Here is a 26,928-nt window from a genome sequence, read left to right as displayed (position 1 = left end):
TTTAGATGAATGATTTCATGTCATATTTAACAAAAGAGGATGTGATAGTTACTATTATTATACCCATTCTTGATTTGTAGGAATTTAGATTTGGGAAAGTTCAATAACTTGTCCAAAAAGACAGCTAATAAGGAGGTGAGGTAGAATTTATGACTCATCAAATAAAATCTCTACTATGTGCCAGAATTTCTTGTAGAAGCAATAGAAATAGCAATAAACAAAGCAGGTCATAATTCTTGTCAACCATTTTAGTTGCTTTTGGGGGAGCAGATAATAAGATATGTCAAATGTTAGTTGGTGAGGTGATAAGTGTAAAGAGGAAGATAAAGTAGTAAGGAAAATAAGGAGTGGGAATGTTTCCTTATTGCAGAGTGCTAGTGTTTATGCCATATTAAACCAATAAATACACATTTATAGTCTTCTAATAGAGATTTCCTAAAAATACTATGCATCACTTTTCTCTTCCTTCCATCCTTTTTTCTTTCTTTCTTGTAAACAATCTGCTGGTCACATATTAATGAATAGATCATTTACAAAAATGAAACAAAAGAAAGCAAACAAACAAAAGCCTACAGCACTGGATTTAACTGCAAGATCTTCAAAGACTGATTATGAGTAACTAGCAAAGTATTTACACTGCTTACTTATGAGCAGTGGTTGAAAAATCATACCTAGATAAATACTCTTAGTTAGTGACAAAATTAGAAATAACACACTAGAAAGGATCCAGTTATTAGCACCTGCAAATTTTATTTAACCTTTATTCTAAGGAACAATTTGTTTATAGGGTCAAACATTAAATGATATAAAACAATTTTAAATATTTTATATACAATATTGAGGTTAGTGGGTCATAAGGTCATCATTGCTATTTCTGTTCTTCATTACCTTAAGGGAGCTGGGTAAAATAGTCTGACAAAAGATTTTTGCCTCTGCTGTGACACATGGTTCTTGCAAGATTCTACCATGACACATATAATGACTATAAATTTTGAAAAATTATAAACAAACCTAGAAATATAACAACAACAAGGAAACAAAAAACAAAAACAAACAAACAAAAAAAAACATAGTGACCCAAAGACATTGGAGAGTGAAACAAAGCACACCATTTCTAGATGGAAGTTGACATTCAGAAGAGCAAGTGGCATAATTGAGTTACTAGATTTTACGATTTTTAACCCAGGGGCAGATCAAATGTACATATGCATAATCTAAAATCCTGATAGAAAAATCAAGACCTTCTAGTCTGACGTACTGTAGGAAAAAAAGATTTGGTAAACTGTAGGTATTGGTAAGTTGTTGGGAAGAGTTCAAGAAAGAGCTGAGGCAAAGAAGAACTTCAGATGTTGTGTATAAACTCTTCCCAATTTCAGGCTGACCTCTAAATACTCAAATATGGGACATATTCTAAAATGTACAATAACTCTGAGACTGAGTTACCAGCCAAGATAGATAATTTACAGTTTGAATCCAACTAAGTTACTTTTATGTTAAAGAAAACAAACAAATCACATGTATCTAATTACATTCAGAACATACCTAATATAAGATTCACAATGACTATTATCGCTATTTATTGGAATGATATCGTTTTTAAAAACTGTTCTGCTACTGCAATGGATTATAAAGTCCCTATTGTCATAATATGCATACTTTTTCTATATTGCTGAATTTATTTTTATAATATTATGTTATAGAATATTATATTCATGTTTTTGAGATAGATTGTCCTGTAATTTTTTGCTTTGAAAATTCTTTGGATGTCAGATACTGTTATCAAGGTTATACTGACCTTATAAAATGAATTTGAAACTATTCCATCTATTTCTATTCTTTGGAAGAATTTGTATGTGTTTGTTGTCATTTCTTTCTGATGTGTTTGGCAGAATACCCTGGCAAATTCTTTTCAATCAGGGTAATTTGTGTTTTTCTAGGAATTTGCCATTTTGTCAAGATTTTCACTTTTATTGCTTGAAATTCATCATAATAACTTTGTATATCTTTTAAATGTCTGCGGTATTAGTAGCAATGTTACTCTTTTCAGTCTTGATGTCACTCTCTCTGATGATTGATATTGGAAGTATCATATCAATTACATGAGTCTTTTTGAAGTACTAAATCTTTGGTTTTGTTGATTCACTATATAGTACTTATTCTCTATTTCACATTTTCCACCTTATATTATTTTTCCTTCTACTTTATTTGGACTTAATTTAATGTTGATATTAAAATTTCTTAAAAGGGATTATGATATAATTGGGTTATTTTCTTCTTTTGTACCTAATAAGCTAATTTAAGGCAAAATTTTTTTCTATAAGCACAACTATGCAGCATCTCACATGTTGACATACATAATAGTCTTATTCATATTAAGTTCAGTATATTTTCTAATTTTCAGTGGAATTGATTTTATGAAGTATTGTTTCTCTATTTAAAATGTCTTAATTTCCAAAGATACGGAGACTTTTATAGTATATTTTGTTTTGATTTCCAAATTAATTCTGCTCTGATTTAGGAATTAACTATGCATTATTTGAATCTTCTGACATGTTGAGACTAACTTTATTGCTAGTAAGTGATCCAATTTGTTAAATATTTCATGGACACCTCTTTTAAAAAGTTGTTCTGTAAGTATTGGGTTCAGTATTTTTTTTAAAGATTTTATATATTTGAGAGAGAGAAAGAGAGTACAAGTAGGGGAAGCAACAGAGGAAGAAGGAGAAGCAGACTCCTCACTGAACAGGGAACTTGCCATTGGGCTCAGTCCCAGGACCCAGAGATCTTGACCTGAGCTGAAGTCAGATGCTTAAGCAACTGAGACATCCAGGCGCCTAAGGTTCAATATTTTATATGTTAATTAATCCATGTCTGGAACTCTGTTTTTCAGATCATCTATATGCTTCTTACCTTTTTAATCTGCTTCTTCTATCAATTACTAAAAGATTGTTAAAATTTCCCAATTTTTAAAACCTTGATGATTCTTTTCTTTTAGCTCTGTCAACTCTTTCTTTATGTAGGTCTATGTTATATGTGTGTATACATTTAATTACTAAGTGTTTTGCCAGATGACCATTTATTATTATAAAATATGCCTTTTATTTCTATTAATTACCCTTAAAGTGTTTGTTTGACATGCATTTGGCAGGTTCTTCTGGAATTGTTTACATGCTATAGGTTCATCCACACTTTTAATTTCACTTTCACCATTTTGATTTTTATATAACCATACAAATGGAATGTGATATTGAAAAAAAAATATATATGAAATGGGTGCTCAATTCTTCCTACTAATACATTCAAACTTTCTACTTTAATATAGTTGACTAATTATGATCAATTAATCCATGAATCTCTGGGTTCTTTTTTACAGAAGTGCTCTGTTGGCAAATGCCCAACTTACACAAGCAGAATCAGTGATCCAAGCGTTTCATGAGTAAATCCTTTTTTTTTTTTTTTGACAGAGAGACACAGCGAGAGAGGGAACACGGCAAGGGGAGTAGGAGAGGGAGAAACAGGCCTCCCGCTGAGCAAGGAGCCTGATGCAGTGCTCGATCCCAGGACCCTGGGATCATGACCTGAGCTGAAGGCAGATGCTTAATGACTAGCCACACAGGCACCCCAAGAGTAAATCTTTATTGCTGAAGTCACACACACACACACACACACACACACACATACACAGAGTAGTGTAACCTGATTAAAGAAATTAGATATTTAAATTTTGAAGAATATAAAAAGCTTACATTAAATGAGATAAATGTTAAATGTTACACGTTATGTACAAGGAACCTCAGCTGGTCTCCTTTCTAAATGAAAAGAATGCAGAGGTGGAAATTTTAAAAGTTGAGACATTCATCAAAGAAAAAATATAAAGAAAAAAACAAAGGCACATAAAATGAGCATAAGAAGCTGTAAGTAAAATAAAACAATTCAATCAGTGAACTGAGGAAAAAGAGGAAGACTTTGGTATCTTTCTACTTTGAAAAGAAAAGAAAGAAGAAATAAAAATAACGAACAAAAAAGGTAATGGAAAATAGAGAACAGAATTTAAGTGTTATAGTTCATTGCTGTTCATAAAGAAGAAACTAGAAGTAAGAATATAAGAGCATCAACCAAATATGTAATAGAAAAATACTTTTCTTGAATGGACAAAAGTATTTTCTGAATATTTGAAGACTTCCTTGAGGATCAGGCAAAATTAATGAAAATTATATCAATATGTGGTAGATTTTGGAGATTCTTTTAGTTTCTAGGACAAAGAAAGAATATTATGTATATTCATCTAGAAGAAAAAAAATATTAAATGTAGTTTTTTACAAGGAGCAGAGTTTAGATCTTTAGATCATTAAACACCAAATGGTGGTAACATGGGTGGGGGAGGAAGGGATTTCCTCTGAATTCTTAAAAGTGTCTGAGATGTTCTTTTTTTTTTTTTTTTAAGATTTTATTTATTTATTTGACAAACAGTGATCACAAGTAGGCAGAGAGGCAGGCAGAGAGAGAGGAGGAAGCAGGCTCCCTGCGGAGCAGAGAGCCCCATGCGGGGCTCGATCCCAGGAGTCTGGGATCATGACCTGAGCCGAAGGCAGAGGCTTTAACCCACTGAGCCACCCAGGCGCCCCTGTCTGAGATGTTCTTAAATGTGAGAGCAATAGGAAGGTATTTAAAAGGGTAGGGGCACACAGAGCTTACCTTTATACACACATATTCTCTGGAAAAAAAAAAAAAAAAGAACTGAATACCTATCCCTCAAGCCAAGAGATATATCAAATTAATATTGATATCAAATAAACCTCCAGAATGGTCAAATTGTACTATAGAAAGAATGGAGGTAATCAACTAAAAAAAGGACACCCAGAATGAATTGCTTGTTTTGTTTTCTTCAAGCTTTTCTTTAAATATCATTAGTTAACACATAGTGTAATAGTAGTTTCAGGAGTAGACCTTAATGATTCATCACTTACATGTAACACTGAGTGCTCATAACATATAATACCTAGTGCCCTCCTTAACACCCATCACCCATTTAAATCATCCCCTTTCCCATCTCCCCTTCAGCAACCCTCAATTTGTTCACTATGGTTAAGAGTCTGTTTTATAATTTATCTCTCTCTTTCTCCTTTTTCCCCTTATGTTCATCTATTTTGTTTCATAAATTCCACATGAGTGAAATCATACGGTATTTGTCTTCCTCTGACTGACTTATTTCACTTAGCATAATACACTCCACCCACGTCATTACAAATGGCAAGATTTCATACTTTTCATGGTCAAGTAATATTCCATTGTATATCTATACCACAACTTCTTTACCCATTCATCAGCTGGTGGAAATTTAGGCTCTTTCCATAATTTGACCATTGTTGATAATTCTGCTATAAATATCAGGATGCACATATTCCTTCGAGTCAGTATTTTTGTATCCTTGGGTAAATACCAAGTAGTGAAATTGCTGGATCTTAGGTTAATTCTATTTTTAACATTTTGAGGAAACTCTATACTATTTTCCAGAGTGGCTGACCACTTTGCATTTCCACCAACAGTGTAAGACACCCAGAATGAGTTTTAGGTGACAACAGCAAATGTTCACAATGCTATATATAAATGTCAAGTTGAGTTCATGCTAAAAAATATGAAATTGTTAAAAACATTACTATAATAGTTAATAATAACAATATTTATTTCAAGCCTGAAAGTGTGGAGAAGACAAGATGTCAATTTTCTTTTTTTTTTTTTTTTTTTTTTTAAAGATTTTGTTTATTTATTTGACAGACAGACAGAGATCACAAGTAGGCAGAGAGGCAGGCAGAGAGAGAGGAAGGGAAGCAGGCTCCCTGCTGAGCAGAGAGCCCGATGCGGGGCTCGATCCCAGGACCCTGGGATCATGACCTGAGCCGAAGGCAGAGGCTTTAACCCACTGAGCCACCCAGGCGCCCCAATTTTCTGAATATATATAGGGGCATAACATTCACTTGTGACATTTAAATCAACATAATATCAACTATTGACTTTACTGTCTTGGAGATAAGTATAAATAAATATAAAAATAAGTTTTCAAATGATGAGGTGAGACCATCCAGAGAGGGTACGTACAGTGAAATGTGAAGAGGGTTGGTAAAAGAGCCATGGAATCAATTGCCCATGATATTCAGACATATAGGAAAATCATGAGGGTTCTGAGACCCAGGCAATGAGCAGAGACTATGGGATTAGATATTCTAAGGAGTTTGCAGAAGGTAGTTGGTGGGAATTGGGAAACTGAAGCAATAGTAATGTCGGAGATTGTTAAAATAGCTTGGAAACTTGAATTTTGGATTTTGACCTCATGATGAGGACCAGGGTTTATATCAAGACATGTGTTTCTCAAGTGTTGTAGAAGTGAAGATCACTGGACTAAATGCATACTTCAAAGAACTGTGGATATAGAAAGCAATGAGGGTAATGTGTTAATGTGAGAAAAAGGATTCTTACTTGACTTTAATATTATAGTAATCTTCCCTTTCTTTCTCCAACTCAAAGTGGGTAAAACTAATGTTCTCCTACATTCTTGTGGGAATTAGACAGTTTGTTACATTTAAAATTACATGTAATATGTAACAAGTATTTAGTAAATGCTAGGGTTTTTTTTTTTTACTATTACTTGCTGAATAGAATAGCTGATGAATGCTTGTTTTTCTCCCAATGCCCTTGCATAATGGATTTCCTCTCATTTGCAGCTCTAGAGTATGAGTTTTTAACTAGGCAGAGCCAGAAATAAAGAAGCTGAGTGATCATGTACTATAATGCAAATTACAGTGGAGGGACAAAAAGGAACGATGTAAGGGAAAAATTTTGAACATACTGCACTTCCATTGGTTTTTGTTGTCTCTCTCCTTTTCCACTTACTGAAACACCTTTCTCTTCTGTTTTTCATAAATTAAGAGTCTCCCAGGCTCCAGCATTACTTTTTTGTTATCGTCCAACAGCTTCTTTTTGGGTGACCTCATCCCTTTGCATGGCTTTAATTATCATCGCTGTGTTGTTGACTCAAAATATGTATTCTAGGCCAAATTTCTTTCCAGTGGTTGAAACCTCATCATCTCAAGGCCAACTTGATATCTCCACCTCCATATTCCAAAAAATTATCTCCATCTCCAATTTTGTTTCTCTCTTGTTTCTAAGTCTGATGTCTGGGAATAATCCAAAAATCATCTCCTCCACCCATAACTACCTATAAATACAAGGGAAAGTACTTTTTTAGATTAAAAAAGTATTATGAATGTAAGCTTATAATTAAAATTCAAACGGTAGTAAGACATAATATAACAAGAGACATTGCATTTAGCCCAGTTCTTCTAGGGTGTTGAGGAGAGGAGGCTGGAAAACCCTTCCAATGGTTATTATCATTTCCTTCTTTTCTATAGCTATGAATAACAAAATTAAAGCTCCATTTCTTTTATATTAAAATGAGTACATATTCTATTGTTTTGTAATACAACAGATTAGGATTTAGCAATTTACACGACTAGCTAGCTAGCATCTTTCCTTTCTGATGTAGGTATAAACATTATTGTTGGTTTTTCCACTTGTCACTTCAGTTACTAAAGGGTAAAATTAATTCTCCTTTTCTTATTCTATCGAACTTACTTGGTTTTTCTTTTATAAGACTAAGGCTTTAACATACTTTTCACCTCTTTTCATCTTCCAATCTCAAATGTTACAGCCCCATCTTTACTTTTACATAATAAGGCTAATAATATTTACATCATTAATTGTTGTTGGCAATATTTATTAATGTTATTGATAATAAAACAATTACATTATTAATTCACTGTTAATATTTACATTACGTTCAGTACACATAATTAGGTTTTATGAGATTTATCTACAAGTTGATTCTAAAAGTCAAGAACAATTCCATAATTATTATGATTTTTCCTCTTTTATTGTACAGCAAAGCAGATCCCAAGGTCATAACCTTGTGCCACTCAAAACATTGAACTACTAGAGTCCACAGAAAGGACTCACATTTTTTATACTCCATCAATTATTTTGATAATACTCTCAGATTTCTTTTAAGGTCTCCATAATTCATCTGTCATCAACTTCCCTTATGTTTCCAAATTCTCCCTCTGAGAATTCTCTAGTCTCACACTCCCATGTTGACTTGTTGCTTTCCAAATTTACTATTCTATTTTCCTCCTGAGGGGATTTCACTGTTCTCCTAAAACACTATTACATGGACCCCATGTCTTTTTTCTCAGTTTTCTCTTGCTTTTAGAGTGTATCCTTAATTAGTTTCCTAAAGAAGGAAGCAAGAAAGATAAAATTTTTGAGATTTTGTATATCTGAGAAGCACATATTCTATTCTTTTACTTTTTTTTTGTTTTGTAGTCTGGGAGATATTTTTGACAGTATTTTCTGCTTTTTTGATTTTTTAATGAAAATCATAGCTCAGCTTCAAAGAACTTGTTTTTATTCTTTGCTCATTTTTCATAATTCATCCTTCTTATATTATCAATACAGTATCTTCTTGAATCTGACAACATAAATGAGAAATTTTTATAATTATTTTCTATTCCTTGATGTATCACTATTTACTTTGCCATTTATTTTGCCCTTCTTTTTCATATTGTTAGTATTCTTTAAAAGTCTGGTAGTCATTGGTTTTCTTCTCCTATCTAAGAAAATTGCCATAAAAATATTATTGAAGATGAGTATAGGTATGGAATTGTTGTCCGGTATGCCTTGCTTTACAATATCTAGGCAATGAGCTAGACTTTACATTAGGTAACCTAGATTTAACCATGCCAAAATTTAACCTGTGGATACCTCTGGCTGCAATAGAGGCTCAGGAACTAAAAAACAGAGCTTCCCAGACTCTGTAGCAAAAAAATTGTAGGAGAGAGAACAGATGACAATGGCTTATTAGCCAGTTACTTCGGTCTGTTATAGCTACTTCTCTCCTCAAATTTATTCAATAACTCCCGTCACCTAAAGGTCTTGATTCTTATTTTCTGAAACTCAGCAATTAATTTTTTCCAGTGAATGAAAAACAATAAAAATGACAACAAACATTCATTGAGTGCTGTCCTAGGTACTTTTGGTGCATTGATTAATTTCATCTTGACAAAAACTTATGAGAAAAGTACTCAGGCACAAAGAAGTGAAAAGTGGAGCTTGAATATGAACCTAGGCAGGCTGGCACCAGACCCAAAGCTTAGTTCTACATGGTAAATTAATGAATAAAATGGCGTCTTGGAAATCTCTCTTCTTTTGGCTTCTAAATTACTCTCCTTTGAGGTTTTCTTCACATCATTGGCCTTTCCCTCTACCTAATTTCTAAAAGTTGAAGTGCCTCAGGTCTTGCAAATGAGCCTTCTTCTATTCTCACTTCAAACTGGCTCCATCACCATAGTTTTTAATACCAACCATATTCTGAAGTCTCCCAAATGTAATCCTCCTTTTTCCTCTTTTCCAAATTCGAATGTTCCACGTTTCCTCTCCATCTATAACTTAACATATTCTAAAATGAACAATTGCTCTATTTCTCAATTTTTGCTCCTTGCCTGTTCATCCTCATTTCAATTATATATTGTTCTCCTTCCAGTGTTCAAGCCTAAGATCCAGGAGTCAGTTTTAACACATCCATTCTCTTACCTATCACATCCATTCACTGGTTAACAGGTCTAGCTTACACTAACTATGTAGCCCATCCCATATATGTCCACCTTACTCCAAGTCCACTGCCCATCCTGGTCTCTACATTCATCCATCAATACTAGGACTTCTGCCTGAACCTCCTGACAGGTCTCCTTGGTTGTGAGGGATGTAACCATAATATCTTTTTCACATCCAAATGATGGTTTTAAAGTGAAAATTAGATTATTGCTTCTTTGTTTGCAACCTTCAATTGACAAGTTGAATAAAATATCTGGAATAAAGCTACTTATCATGGTTCTAGAGTCCTGCATGATTGTGCTTCTGAAGCGGTACTGAGCTGAACAATACTCAGATTGTTCTCCTTGCTGTTCCATGTACCTCATTTACTCCTTCCAAGTCTACTCTATAGGCTGATTCCCCAACCTGCAATTTCTTTTCTAGACCCCACTCCCTTACTTCAGCTTTATCAGTCTGGTTTAATCTTATACTTCTACAATCAGCTTAAACGTACTCCCCTTAGAAGGACCTTCTTCTACTACATGGTCTTATATAAGTATCTATAATACTTTCTTTAACCAAATTCTATTTCTTTCATAGCATTTATGAAAATTTGCTTAGAGTTAGAAGAAAGAGATAAATAATGGTTTGTTTCTACTTTACAGGAACTTAATGTTTAACTGAGAAAATAGACATAGATGCACCAGAATACAGTATAGACAATGTTATAAAAGGGGTATTTACAGAGTTCCATGGTAAGAAAGGGAGTAGATATATTAATTTAGTTTTTAGTGGGATGGGAAGAAAAAGCTTCATAGTGTAACAGACAGTTTAGTTGCAGAGTGACTGAATACATCTGAGAGATATATTTTGATATCTGAAAGAATTGTCATTCAAAATTGCAAGCCTCTACTTCCCTCTTGAAAAGAGACATTGTTTTCCTTCATCATAAGATAAAGGGTATATATATTTCTTCAAATTTATATTTAGATTGAGAAGAAATGTACCTGATTGGTCCAAGTACCATGAAGTCATATGTAATCCTAGGACAATGGAGTTGAAAGAAAGATCATGGTATGTTATAGCTTCTGCTGGCCTGTTAATGCCCATTTGTGTCCACATATCTAAATATTTCTCTCCGTTAGCAGTTCAGCTTATATTGTATCTTACTATTTTGTGAGCAATCTGTTTTGTGGTTAGCCATTTAGAATACTCTTTTCCAGAGAAAATTAAAGCTGCTGAAGGATACAATTTACTACTAAAATAACAAAATTACAAGATTAGGTGGAGATAAGTAACATAGTTGTATATAATTTTAGGTTTATGTTCTTTTCCTCCTCATTCCACAGTTATTTCTAAACCTCTTTGGTCCCTAAATAATAAAACTAAATAAAGTATTAGTAGTAGTTTCCATTCTATTATGAAGCTCTGTTGACAATGTGAGTTTGGTTTAAAAGAAAAATACTTAATTGCAATAAAAATCCTGGAGATTTTCAATCATTACTATAACACTAGTTTTGAGGTCCAAATTACTTGTAGCTAAAGCCTCCCTATAGTAATGTCCTTTGGATATTTTTTAAATATTTTCAAATATATAGACCTAATTTATATTATAGCTCATAAAATAGTAAGCAGCACTAGACAATTTTTAATATTTATGTCAAAAAAAATCCTATCATATAAACACTAAAGTTAAGCACAAGAAACTGATATATACCTAACTTTTGATTAAATGCAATAATTTGGGAGAGCTATATAATCTAACAGCTATAATGTAAACAACAATTTTTTTAACATTGATGACCCTTAAATTATTAGTGATTACAGTAATATGATATGATTATGCGCCACAAAACATAAAATGTCATCAGATGTTAACGGAAATGGGAGAGTAAAGATTCCAAAAGTACATCCCTCCATAAAAATAAAACAAAACAAAAAGGCAAAATTTACCAGATTCTTCTCCCCCCGCCCCAAGAAATCGGAATTAACCAAAGTCTTGTAACAACCAGGGGAGCATTTAGTTAAGATAAACTGATGAATCTCAGTCAGAACAGCAAGCTCTGTGGTATTTTAGTTTACCTTAGTCCCATTCCCTTCTCTCCAATTCAGTGGTAGTCTTGAAAAATAACATCCCATATTCCTGGTTAAAAAAGAATGGAACTCGGGGTGCCCAGGGCCTCAGTCATTTAAACATCTGCCTTCAGTTCACATCCTAGTTGGAGGGTCCTAGGATTGAGCCCCACATCAGGCTCCCTGCTCAGCAGGAAGCCTGTTTCTCCCTCTTCCACTCTCCCACTTGTATTCCCTCTCTCTGTGTCTCTGTCAAATAAATAAATAAAATCTCAAAAGAAAGAAAGAAAGAAAGACTTCATCTCAACAATTATCATTACTGGACCTGTTGGGTGGTTCCCTGGAAACCTTCACTCAAAAGGTTTGTCTTAATTCAAATTCACTTGATCTCACCCAGCTTTAAGTACCTTGAAGGATGAGGCATTTGTCTAATGCTGTAACATCAAAGCTATCTGAAACAATGGATGAAAGATGGAGCAAATAATAGATTAGCCAAAAAGTTTAAAATGAAAAGCTACAGAATGAGATTCCCATAGGGGATTTGAAAAATTCAACTTGTTTCTGTAAACCTAAAGAGCAGTCCACTTGCACAGGCTGCATGTTGTTGTGTGCATACTCACAAAAGACATGAGCGACCCCAGGATCTCACCTCTGACTGACCTTGAGGCTAAAATAAAAGGACACTAGACAGTAACACAAACCCACAAAAAGAAATAAAAAGTACTGGTACATATAAGTATATAGGTAAATATAAAAGTAAGTGCATCTCCTTTTTTTCTTACCTAACTGATTTAAATGATAATTGCATAATGCAATAATTATAAATCTAAATTACTGGGCACACAACATGTAAGGATGTAGTTATGATAATAATAGCACAAAAGTGGAGAGATGGAGTTATACAGGAACAGAATTTTTGTATACTATTGAAAGTAAGTTTGTATTAATCAGATGTTAATGATAATCCCCAGGACAACCACTAATAACCCAAAAATATAGAGTAAAAAAAAAACTACAAGAGAATTAAAATGACACACAAGGAAATATTTAACACAAAATAAGGTATTAATGGGCCATTAAGACCTGAAACATATGAAAAATAACAAAATGTCTGATAAAAATTATAGTTTATCACCAATTGCATTAAATGTAAATGGATTAAACACTCCAACTAAAAGATAGAAGTTATTGAATTATTATTAAATTAAAATGCAGATGGATAAAAAATATCCAATTATGTGCTGTATACATGAGACACACTTTGGATGAAGATACACAAATAGGTAGGAGGCACCTTGGTGGCTCATTTGGTTAAGTGTCTTCTTTCACCTCTGGTCATAATTACAGGGTCCTGAGATCAAGTCCCACATTGGGCTCTCTGCTCAGCAGGAAGCCTGCTTCTTTCTTTCCCTCTGCCTGCTACTCCCCCTCCTTGTGCTCTCTCTCTCTCTCTCTGCCAGACAAATAAATAAACATTTCAAATACCCAAATAGGTGGAATGTAAAAAGATAAAAAGATATACCATATAAATAATAACCAAGAGTGTTGGGATGGGTACAGAAATATTATATAAAATAGACTTTAAAACACAAATTATTACCAGAAACAAAGAAGGATATTTTATAACGATAAAGGGACAATCTTCCAAGAATATATGACTATTATAAACATATATACACATGACAACAAAGACCAAAAATACTTGAAGCAGAAAGGGAAAAATTTAAAGGGGAAGATAGACAATTCAACAATAACAGTTGACTTAACATTCAACTTTTAATAATGGATAGAACATCCAGACAGAAGATCAAAAAAGGAGTAGAAAAATTGGACAACACTTAGTAAATTTAACATGTATCTATAGAACACTTTACCCAATAGCAGCATGATTTTTACACATAGTTTTCAAATACAGGTGGAAGAGTCTCTGAGATAATTTTTTTTTTTAAGATTTTATTTATTTATTTGACAGAGAGAGAGAGAGAGAGAGAGAGATCACAAGTAGGCAGAGAGGCAAGCAGAGAGAGAGGGGGAAGCAGGCTTTCTGCTATGTCGGGCTCGATCCCAGGACCCTGAGATCATGACCTGAGCCAAAGAAAGAGGTTTACCCCACTGAGCCACCCAGTCACCCCCTCTCTGGGATAAATCTTATGTTAGGCTGTAAGGTAAGTTAGATAAATTTAAAAGAATTTAAATCATACACAGCATGTTCCCCAGCCATAATGAAATGAAATTAAAAATCAATAACAGAAGAATATTTAGGAAATTTGTAAAAATGTTGAAATTAAATAACACATTGTTAAATAACCAATCAAGAAAGAAAACACAAGAGAAATTAGAAAATACTTTGTGATAAGTAAAACTGAAAATAGAATGTACCAAAACTTATAGGATGCAACCAAATGGTGCTCAAAGAGAAATGTATAGCTCTATATGTATACATTATGATCTCACCGATATGAGGAATTTGAGAAACAAGACAGAGGATCATAGGAGAAGGGAGGGAAAAATTAAACAAGAAGAAACCAAAGAGGGAGACAAACCATAAGAGACTCTTAATCTCAGGAACAAACAGGGTTGCTAGAGGGGAGGGGGGTGGGAGGAATGGGGTGACTGGGTGATAGACATTGGGGAGGGAGGGTATGTGCTATGGTGAGTGCTGTGAATTGTGTAAGACTGATGAATCAGTCCTGTACCCCTGAAACAAAAATGTTATATGTTGACATATTATTCAGACCTGTACCCCTGAAACAAATAATATGTTATATGTTAACTAAAAAAAAGAAACACAAATTAAAAATCAATTGAATTTTAAGTAGATTTTTTAAAATCTGTAAATTAAAACTAATCAACTGTTATTACTTAGTATTTCTAATATAATTAATTCAATGTAACCACAATATTGTTAATCCAAAAATAGCTTGCAACATAGTCTTAAAACTCCAAAGTAGTTCATGAATTTTAACAATTGAAAATATCTACAGATAGAAAAATAAGTTCTAAAGCTTTCCTAAGATTTCAATTTCATTAAATACATTGGTAACTGATAAACAGAAGAAAGCTAACTGTATATGTGTATTAACATTATTATGTCATATTTTTATCATCTATTCATAAGTACAGCTTTTTTTCACTATGTGGTATCAGAAAACAAAATAATATATTATATGTCCAAATAAGAATAATATGCTGGGATTTTTTTTTATTTGACATTTTGCTAGGATAACACAACAAAACTTCCTATTTTATTAAATGTGTTCTCCACTTCCCTGAAACAAATTTTTAAATTTCTAGTGTTAAAAAAAGGCAGAAAATCTCAAATAAATAACTTAAACTTCCACCTTAAAAAAGCTTAAAAGAAGAGGAAAAGAAGCCCAAAACAAGCAGAAGGAAGAAAATAATAGAGATCCAGTGGAAATAAAGAACTTGGGAGTAGAAAAATAATAAAGAGAATTTTTAAAAAAGGAAGTTATTTCCATGAAAAGATTGATAAAATTGGCAATTCTTTACTAAGGTTGACCAAGGCGAAAAAAAAGGAAGAAGACTCAAATTATTAAAATCAGAAATGCTATCGGAGAAATTACAACTGACATGACATAAATAAGAAGAGGATTTAAGGGAATATGAATAATAATACACTAACAAACTAGATAACCTAGATGAATTGAACAAATTCTTAGGAGACTCAAATGATCAAAACTGATTTGTGTAAAAAGAAAAATTCAAAACCTGAATAAGCTTGTAACAAGTAAAGAAGAAGAAGAACAACAACAACAACAACAATAACCACCACCACCACCTTCCCAAAAGAAACACCCATGATCAGATTGGATTTACTGGTGTATTGTATCAAAGGTTTAAAGGAGAATTAGGGATGCCTGGGTGACTGAGTCAGTTAAGCAGCTGCTTCAGTTTAGGTCATGATCCCAGGATCCTGGCATGGATTCCCACATAGGGAATCCTTGCTCAGCAAGGAGACTGCTTCCGCCTCTGCTGCTGTTCTCTCTGCTTGTGCCTGCTCTCTTGTTCTCTCTCTCTGACAAATAAATAAATAAAATATTCTTTAAAAAATGAAAAAAATAATTAATGTTAATTCTTCATAAAGAATTCTTAAAATTTTTTAAAAATTCTTTTAAAAAAATGGAACAGAAGGAAAAATTTCCTAACTCATCTTTTGAAGTCAGTGTAATACTTGACACCAAAACCAAACACATCACAAGAAAACTGGTGACCAACATCTTTGAATAAAAATTAAAAAAAATTTTAAAAAAAAACCTCAACAAAATATCAGCACACTAAGTCCAGCACGTATTGCATGGAGCACTGGGTGTGGTGCATTAACAATGAATTCTGTTATGCTGAAAAGAAATTAAAAAAAATGTATAAAAGATTATACCTATGACCAAATGGCATATATCCCAGGTATACATAGTTGGTTTAACATTTAAAAATCAATATGTATAATATACATTAGTATATACATATATACTCTAAAGAATCCACACACTCAAAAATGTTAGAACTAGAAAATGAGTTCAGCAGTGTTGCAGAATACATGATCTATGTGTAAAGATAAGTTATATTTCTACACATTACCACTGAACAATCTAACAATATAATCAAAGTAATTCCATTTATTGCATTATGAAACAAAAATAAACTACTTAGGAATAAATTTAAGAAGTATAAGACTTGTACACTAAAAACCTCAAACTATTGTTGAAGGTAATTGAAGGAGATCTAAATAAAAGGAAATAAAAACAAAGACATTGATTTTCATGGATTGGAAGGCATAATTGTTGGAATGGCAATACACTTCAAATTGATCTGCAGATTCAATAAAATCCCCATTAAAATACGGTCTTAAAAATAAAATAAATAAAATGAAATAAAATAGAATTCTCACTGCCTTATTAAAAGAAATAGCAACAGAGAATAACCAAAATAGTCCTGAAAAAGATGAACAAATTTAGAGAACATGGGCTTCCTGATTTCAAAACTACCACACAGCTACTGTAATCAAAACAATGTAATACTAACATAAGGATAGACATATAGATAGATATAATAGAATTGAAACTTCAGAAATGAAACCATACATTTAGTGTTAATTGATTTTTGTAAGGGTGCTATATCAGTTTCCAAGAGCTGCCATTACAAAGTACCACCAACTAGTTGGATTAAAGGAATTAAAGCTATTGTCTCACAGTTCTAGGGGAAAAAGTATGAAATCAAGGTATCAGCAGGGCCATGATCTTTTTGAAAACTTTTCTGCCTCTTCTTAGCTTCTGTTGTTTTTTCTGGGAATCTTAGTGTTCCTTGGCTTGCAGCTTCCTAACTCCAGTATCTGCCTTTATCATCACATGGCATTTTCCCTGTGTGTTTCTATCTTCCCTTGACTGGCCATCTTCCTATAAAGGCACTCATCATGTAGGATTAGGGACCCACCCTATTCCAATCTGACCTCATCTTAATTACATCTGCAACCCTGTATTCAATAAGGTTACATCCTAAGGTACAAGGTGTTGGAATTTCAATATATCCTTTATAAGGGAGGCACAAGTCAACCTATAACAGATACCAAGACAATTCAAGGGAAAAAGACTATTGTTTTTCAACAAATAGTGCTAGGACAACTAGATATCTATAAGCTTGAGAATGTATTTAGACCACTTCATCCATACACAAAATAAACTCAACATTGATCAAATACTTGTGTAAGATCTAAAACTGTAAATTTCTTAGAAGGAAACATAGGTATACATCTTCATGACATGGATTAGACAATAATTTCTTTTTTTTTTTTTTTAAGATTTTATTTATTTATTTGACAGGCAGGGATCACAAGTAGGCAGAGAGGCAGGCCGAGAGAGAGGGAGAAGCAGGCTCCCCACTGAGCAGAGAGCCTGATGCAGGGCTCGATCCTGGGACTCCAGGATCATGACCTGAGCTGAAGGCAGAGGCTTTAACCCACTGAGCCACCCAGGAGCCCCTAGACAATAATTTCTTAAATATAACACCAAAAGCACACAACCAAAAGCAAAGTAAATTGAACTTCATCTTATTGAAACCCTTTGTGCAACAGAGGACCTTATCCCATAGTTAAAGAGACAAATTATGGAAGGGAAGAAAATATTTGCAAGCCACATATCTTATAATGGTAATGGTCTAGTATCCAGAATAAATAAAGAGCTCTTAAAACCCAAAACAAAAGAAAAATGACCCAAATTAAGAAAAAAAAAAAAAGATAGGTAAAAAAACATGAATAGACATGTCTCTTAAAAGGAAATAAAAATGACCTGTTGTCATGGAACTCACATTCTAGTTGGAGGAAAACAAAAAGGAAGCAGATACATTATATAAACAGAACACATATCAAGTGATAAGTGCTGTGCAAAGAAATGGAATATGGTAGTATGAAAGTGGGTAAATGAGTGGATACATTACATGAAGAGTTGTATTAGTTATTAGGGTAGTGCTAATGACTGTGACAAAGAAACACAAATTCAGCGGCTTTACATTTATATAACAATCCAATGGGGTTGCAGTACAGAAAAAGGGCCCCATGAAGTCATTCAGAGACATAAGCTGATGTCTGTTCTGCCATATTCAATACTTGGCTTCCAAGCTTGCTCTGGATGATCACATAGAAGGAAGAGAACATGGAAAATGGCACATTGGATCTTTTGCATTTCTAACCTGGGAGTCACATGCATCACTTCTTCTGACATTTAATTGGCTCATACTCAGTCACATGGTTACCCTCAGCTTCCACAACTATAAGACAGTTTAGGAAATATAGCTTATCTATGTGCCGGGAAGAATGGAAAACCAGATTTTTGATGGAGAGCTGTAGTCTTCCTACAAATTATCAGATAATCTAGACTATGATGAGAAACCAAGAGAAAATCTTAAGAATAGAATTGTCATTCTATTGTATTTCATTTGCATGCTTCAAAGAGTCCCCTGACTATAAATAATGGATCAGAGAAGGTCAAGAATGGGAGAATCATGGCTCATTAGAAAGCTCTTACAGTGAGATGATGGTGACTTCACGGTGGCCTGAAATTATAGTACAATTCTAGTGGAGATCGAGAGACACAGCAACACATTCAGGATGAGCTCGACGTTCTTCAAAAAAGAGACACAAATTATGCACAGTTCATAAATATAAGTCTTCTCCACATATCTTCTTAGATGTTTCTTCTTCTTAGATTGTTTATCAGAGATGTGTACTTTCACTTTAAAAATGTTTAATTAGGTGCCCTGGGTGGCTCAGTTTAAGCCTCTGCCTTCGGCTCAGGTCGTGATCCCAGGGTCCTGGGATCGAGCCCCACATCGGGCTCTCTGCTCAGCGGGGAGCCTGCTTCTCCCTTCCTATCTGCCTGCCTCTCTGCCTACTTGTGATTTCTCTCTCTGTCAAATTTAAAAAAAAAAAAAAAAATTAAATAATTTAAAAATGTTTAATTAATTCTGTACCCAACTAAGCTCAATGGCTGGCTTTAGTTTTATTCTACAATGTTAAACGAGTATGCCTTTTTCCTTAGTTGTCATTACTGGATGCTTGGATGATATCCCCTTCTCCAAACAAAAATGATCCAAGGATTTCAAAGAAGAGCTCATATAAGTTAAATTCTCTCTCCAGTTCTGCAATAAGGTTGGAGCTAAATCCAGGGGTGAGGATCTCCAGCAGCTGGGGGAGGGCAGAGGAAAATGAGGCCTATTTCAAGCACATGTGACAGTCATGATTCATAATGGGAATCTGGGTCAGAATTTGCAGCTGGGGAAGCACCAGGAAAAGATTACTTTTATTATAAAAGCATGTACTTAATTACAGCTCAAAGCTGGAGTGGGGGGGGTGAATAGCACAGCTGGAAGGGAAAAGCAAATTAATTTGTTGACTTTTAAAGCCCTCTTATAGTGAAATATGCCCCCTCCTGTTTTAGCATCAGGTTATAACTGAAAAATTTTTAGAGTAGCCTCAAAGCAAAGAGTAGCCATGATGCAATGTAAAAATAGATAATTTACATTAGGTATTTCCTCAGCCTGGTGAACTGTAAAAGGTGTGGTCTATGGTTACTTTTTGTAAAATAAACAAAGCCTGGCCTGCAGTCATATTGCTTTCCTTAACAGGCAAAATCACCTCCACAGAAGACAATATTCTTGTAAAAAATATCTTTGATTTTGTGCTACAGAGTCAGTATTGATCACTGGACCCCCTAGCAAGACCCAATTGACAGGAACTGGGATCCTAGAAGCAGGCAATAAAGACATTCAAATACAGATCAGGTAGATATGTTAAAATGGTGGTACTTGAATTGAAGTTTTAAAGCCATAACTTGTTAGTTATAAAATAACCCTAGGGACATAAAAATCTTTGCAAATTTCACAATAACTAGACTGTATCTCTTGGCCATGCATAGAACAGGCAATGAAGTGCAAAATAAAAGCCCAACAATCCAGGCAGAGGTAAAAGATATGTATACATTAACCAATAATTAATAATCAAGTTCATTTCTGGGAATGAGTCAGAGAAAGTAAGAGTTGATAAGCATCTCAAGAAGAGTAGTATCAGATAAGCAGAGGCCAAGAGTTTGCAGTTATAAACAAGACATTAATTGAAAACAATAGCACAAAAGTGGTGGACATAAGGCTATCAATAATCAATTTTTTAAATAGCAATGTTCAGAGTATTTGACAATTTTTAAAAATATGAATCAGAATATGGTAATTAAATTTATCTAGAGATTCAGAAAATATTTCAAGGAAAAAGAAAATATTTAATTGCTTTATTTAAAGCCAGTATAAATGCCATTTATGCTCTCTGAAATACATTTTGAATATCTCTTTAAAATTTTTAACAATTACAACATAGAAGATTAACACAATAAACAATCTATATGTTGTTGAGTTGTACTAATTTTATCTTATATTAGGACACTAAGATAATCTTCAAATTTTAAATTTTCTTTAAAAAAGATTTATTGAGAACTTGGTATGCAAAATACACTATGCTTAATAATGTCACCGAATTTAAATATGCTAGTGATTTTATGTAAGTATATTATATATATAGCCACTTTGATGGCATAACACCTTAATATAAATCCTAAGTAATTTCCAGCTATTTATATTTTGATTATCTGATGATTGATTCTGATATCATAGATTTCTTACATTTTAATACATTTAATAATACATTTTAATTAATGCAATCTATGTACAAATATTTACAACATTGAGACTCCCTTTGGTGTTAATTTGAAGTATGGAATAATATAAACAATAGTGACCAGGCAGCCAGCCAACTTTACTCTAGACCTGGTTCTCCCATTAAACTGACTACATAAACTTTCACAAATAACTGAGCTTCTGGGCCTTCCTAGTCTAGAGAATAGACCAGTGGACTAGATAATATTTATTCCTCCTTCTATCTCTAAAAACTTTTTTAGGGGCACCTGGGTGGCTCAGTGGGTTGAGCCTCTGCCTTCAACTCAGGTCATGATCTCAGGGTCCTGGGATCAAGCCCCACATTGGGCTCTCTGCTCAGCGGGGACCCTGCTTCCTCCTGCCTCTCTGCCTGCCTCTCTGCCTACTTGTGATCTCTCTCTCTGTCAAATAAATAAGTAAAATCTTTAAAAACAAAAACAAAAACAAAAACAAAAACTTTTTTACATGTTCCAAAATGGTAGCCATGTATAATGTGTATTCCTATTTTCATCACATATGTAAGCAATTGCAGCCTATACACTTATTCTTCCTGCAAATAGAACATCATAATCCTGACTTCTATATATGAACAGTGATGACATGGAGCTGTCATACTGTCTTTGAGGTAGGCCCAGCTTTCACTTTTAACAGGCACCCAAGGACAGACTTCTACCAAAGAATGAAGAAAGCAATAAATTCACCAGTAATTCTAATACCACCACATATGACCATTATCATCCCTAGACCAAAGCATAGCGCTTGAAAAAAGAGTACAAACATGAAGGCCCTCCACATACTAGATAAGATTAATTTCCAATTTGGTTACCTTCAACTAAACTAGAAGAAGCAAAACCAGTTAACCAAGTAAGTATCCAATTTATCCAGGAATCAAATCTAATTTTGAAATCTATACTTAAGTTTCATCAAGAAGGTGTGTTTTAAAACATTGGGTCAAGGAAATAGTCTAAAAGCACCATAGACCTCAAAGACCATAATATATAAATGACAATATTAATTAAAACTAACAGTACGTAGCCCTTACTATTCATAGCCCTGGTTCTAAGCACTTTAAATAGCTTAACTCATTTAATTTATGTAATCCTAACAAAAAACTTTGAGTAACATACTATTGTTTTCCATATTTTATACATGATAAAATGGAGTAAGAGACGTTCAGTAACTCTCTTATGATCCTATGGTTGATAAGAAACAAAAATAAGATCCCTTCCATCAAAGAGATTGCAGTCAAGTGTTCATGATAATATGGGTATAGGGAGGAAAACTCTTGGCCCAGCATAGTGGGCATGAGCCTGAGCTGGACAGGAAAGAATTAATGCAGGGTAGAAAGGAGGACATGAACTCAACTGTCTTCATTATTGATTGCTCCTGAGAGGATGCTTACAAACCTCAAACTCTTGTCTTTGACTAGAGACACTGCGTGAGAATGCAAACGTCATAAAAGGATGATATTGCATTAAGTTATTATTGGAAGTTAATCAGCTCATTTTGGATAATCATTTTCCTTAATTGTCATATTACCAGACTTGGTGCTTCCATGGAGGACCCCACCAACACAGGTGAGTCTTCTTGAACAGAGGTGCACAAAAAAGCACAGGTATCAGGCCATAATGCTGAGCACAGCCATGGGGAAGAGTCAAAGAGGACTAAAAATGCTGATAGGTTTATGATTCTACATAGCACGCTCCTGATAAATAATCAGGAAAAGAATATTTGGGAATGAAATATTCCCATATTTCATGGAAAGAAGTGTTACATTTAGATTTGTTGATTGTAAAAAACACATGAAACTCTTACCTAATTTCTCTTTACTGATCACTAAATGGAAAATAAAAGTTCCTATTTCAGGCAAGAACAAAAGCTCTGTTTCTTTTTGTCTCCTCTTTCAGTGACATACATTCTAGATCTCTAAGACCCCTTATGAAATATTCCAAACAGCATCACTGATCTTGTCCACACTGTCACCACAATTTCTGGGACTTAATGCCTGATAAAGTCTGCTTGAATTCCTAATGAACTGTGTTAGAATCTATGTTGCTATCCATTTCTGTTTTCTTCTGTCATGTCCGAAGTTACTCTAAACAATTTGACTTCCAGAAGACAAATGGATGAAGTCTCAGAGAATAAAGGCTCTTTGCCTAAGTAAATAACTTGGGGACCTATTGTGCTTTGCATTAACACTTTGCCTACAAACTGCTTTTGTGGGATCATTTTTACATTTCCCATATGAGTTAATAAATGTGTGAATTTTAGGAAGAGTAGGAGGTGAAATGTTGCCTGTAGAAATAATCATTTGGGAAAAATTGTTTCAAATGAAACTGAATGAAATGAAATGTTTCAAAATTGTTTCAAATGAAACTCCTCTGTTTAGAACTGCAGGTTTAGGGTGCCTGGGTGGCTCAGTGGATTAAGCCTCTGCCTTTGGTTCAGGTCATGGTCTCAGGGTCCTGGGATCAAGCCCTGCATCGGACTCTCTGCTCAGCAGGGAGCCTGCCTCCCCCACTCTCTCTGCCTGCCTCTCTGCCTGTTTGTGATCTCTGTCAAATAAATAAATAAAATCTTAAAAAAAAAAAAGAATTGCAGCTTTAACAAAATTAAAAAGTGTGTGCACATAAATATATACATATATTATATTGGCTTTTATGTTATTTGTTACATTGCATTTTATTTGTCCCTTAGTTTTATCCAAGTCATTTTATTATTTATTTATTATTTATTTATTACCCAAGTTATTTACCCAAGTTATTATAAACATAATTGCTGTTTTATCTTATTTTAAACTCAACAAATAGATATTCTGGTCAAAATCAGGAATACAGTTTGAGTATCTTTCCTCTTACCTAAAGTCCAGACAACAGAATGTTAAAATGCTTGCAAAATTTGCACAGTGTACAATTTCAGGATAGGTACTTCAGAATATGTGGTGAAATCTATGAGTTACCGGAGAGACTCCTGAGTAAAATATCTGTAGAGAAGTAATAGTGATAAGCTTTTTATTATTGTTGTTATTTTTGTTAGCATATAATGTATTATTTGCCCCAGGGGTACAGGTCTGTGAATCATCAGGCTTACACATTTCACAGCACTTACCATAGCACATACCCTCCCCAATGTCCACAACCCAACCACCCTATCCCTACCCTCCCAACCCCTAGCAACCCTCAGTTTGTTTTGTGATATTAAGAGTCTTTTATGGTTTTTCTCCCTCCCAATCCCATCTTATTTCATTTTCTTCTTCCCTAACCCCCACAACCCCTCTGCCCTGCCTCTCAAATTCTTCATATCAGAGAAATCATATGATAATTGTCTTTCTCTGATTGACTCATTTCCCTCAGCATAACACCCTCTAGTCCCATCCACATCATTGCAAATGGCAAGATTTCATTTCTTTTGAATGAATGGTGTGTATATATTTTGAATGAATGGTGTGTGTATATATATATATATATATATACACACCACATCTTCTTTATCCATTCATCTACTGATGGACATCTAGGTTCTTTCCATAGTTTGACTACTGTGGATGTTGCTGTTATAAACAGTCAGGTGCACATGCCCCTTTGGATCACTACATTTGTATCTTTAGGGTAAATGCCCAGTAATGCAATTGCTGGGTCATAGGGTAGCTCTATTTTCAACCTTTTGAGGAACCTTTATGCTGTTTTCCAGAGTGGCTGCACCAGCTTGCATCCCACCAACAGTGTAGGAGGGTTCCCTTTTTTCTGCATCCTCACCAACATCTGTCATTTCCTGACTTGTTAATTTCAGCCATTCTGACTGGTGTGAGGTGGTTTCTCATTGTGGTTTTGATTTGTATTTCCCTGATGCCAAGTGATGTGGAGCACTTTTTCATGTGTCTGTTAGCCATTTGGACATCTTCTTTGCAGAAATGTCTGTTCATTCTGTCCATTTCTTAGTTGGATTATTTATTCTTTGGGTGTTGAGTTTGTAAAGTTCTTTTTTTTTTTTTTTAAGATTTTATTTATTTATTTGACAGAGATCACAAGCAGGCAGAGAGGCAGGCAGAGAGAGAGAGGAGGAAACGGGCTCCCTGCTGAGCACAGAGCCTGATGCGGGGCTGGATCCCAGGAACCTGAGATCATGACCTGAGCCAAAAGTGGAGGCTTAACCCATTGAGACACCCAGGTGCCTTGAGTTCGTTAAGTTCTTTATAGATTTTGGATACTAGCCCTTTATCTGATATGTCATTTGCAAATATCTTCTCCCATTCTTTCAGTTGTTTTTTTGGTTTTGTTAACTGTTTCCTTTGCTGTGCAAAAGATTTTGGTCTTGATGAAGTCCTAATAGGTCATTTTTGCCCTTGCTTCCCTTGCCTTTGGCTATGTTTCTAGGAAGAAGTTGCTGCGGCCCTTGGAGATGTTTCTAGGAAGAAGTTGCTGCGCCTGAGGTCGAAGAAGTTGCTGCCTCTGTTCTCCTCAAGGATTTTGATGGATTCCTATCTCACATTGAGGTCCTTCATCCATTTTGAGTCTGTTTTTGTGTGTGGTGTAAGGAAATGGTCCAATTTCATTTTTCTGCATGTGGCTGTCCAATTTTCCCAACACCATTTGTTGAAGAGACTTTTTTCCACTGGACATTCTCTCCTGCTTTGTCGAAGATTAGTTGATCATAGACTTCAGGGTCTATTTCTGGGCTCTCTATTCTGTTCCATTGATCAATGTGTCTGTTTTTGTGCTAGTATCATACTGTCTTGATGATTACAGCTTTGTAATAAAACTTGAAGTCTGGAATTGTGATGCCATCAACTTTGGCTTTCTTTTTCAACTTTCCTCTGGCTATTTGGGGTCTTTTCTGGTTCCATATAAATTTTAGGATTATTTGTTCCATTTCTTTGAAAAAAAATATTGATAGTATTTTGATAAGGATTGCATTCGATGTGTAGATTACTTTAGGTAGCATAGACATTTTCACAATATTTGCTCTTCCAATCCATGAGCATGGAACATTTTTCTATTTCTTTGTGTCTTCCTCAGTTTCTTTCATGAGTACTTTATAGTTTTCTGGGTACAAGTTCTTTACCTCCTTGGTTAGGTTTATTCCTAGGTATCTTATGGTTTGGAGTGCAATTGTAAATGGGATTGACTCCTTAATTACTCTTTCTTCTGTCTTGCTGTTGGTGTATAGAAATGCAATTGATTTCTGAGCATTGATTTTATATCCTGACTCTACTGAATTCCTGTATGAGTTCTAGAAGTTTTGGGTTTTCCACATAAAGTATCATATCATCTACAAAGAGTGATAGTTTGACTTCTTCTTTGCTGATTTGGATGTCTTTTATGTCTTTTTATTGTCTGATTGTCAAGGCTAGGACTTCTAGGACACTAGAACCCTGTCATGTTCCTGAACTTGGGGGAAAAGCTCTCAGTTTTTCCCCATTGAGAATGATATTCACTGTGGATTTTTCATAGATGGCTTTGATGGTATTGAGGTATGTACCCTCTATCCCTACACTTTGAAAACTTTTGATCAAGAAAGGTTGCTGTACTTTGTCAAATGCTTTTTCAGCATCTATCGAGACTATCATATGGTTCTTGTTCTTTCCTTTATTAATGTATTGTATCACACTGATTGATTTGTGGATGTTAAACCATCCTTGCAGCCCAGGAATAAATCTCACTGGTAGTAGTGAATAATCCTTTTAATGAACTGTTGGATTCTATTGGCTAGTATTTTGGTGAGAATTTTTGCATCCATGGTCATCAAGGATATTGGTCTGTAATTCTCCTTTTTGTTGGGGTCTTGTCTGGTTTTGGGATCAAGGTAATGCTGGCCTCATCAAATGAGTTTGGCAGTTTTCCTTACATTTCTATTTTTTAGAACAGTTTCAGGAGAATAGGTATTAATTCTTCATTAAATGTTTTGTAGAATTCCCCTGGGAAGCCATCTGGCCCTGGGCTCTTGTTTTTTGGGAGATTTTTGATGACTCCTTCAATCTCCTTACTGGTTATGGGTCTGTTCAGG

The sequence above is a fragment of the Martes martes genome (genome assembly GCF_963455335.1).
Source record: "Martes martes genome assembly, chromosome: 3".
Classification (NCBI taxonomy): domain Eukaryota; kingdom Metazoa; phylum Chordata; class Mammalia; order Carnivora; family Mustelidae; genus Martes; species Martes martes.
This window is presented reverse-complemented; position numbering follows the sequence as displayed.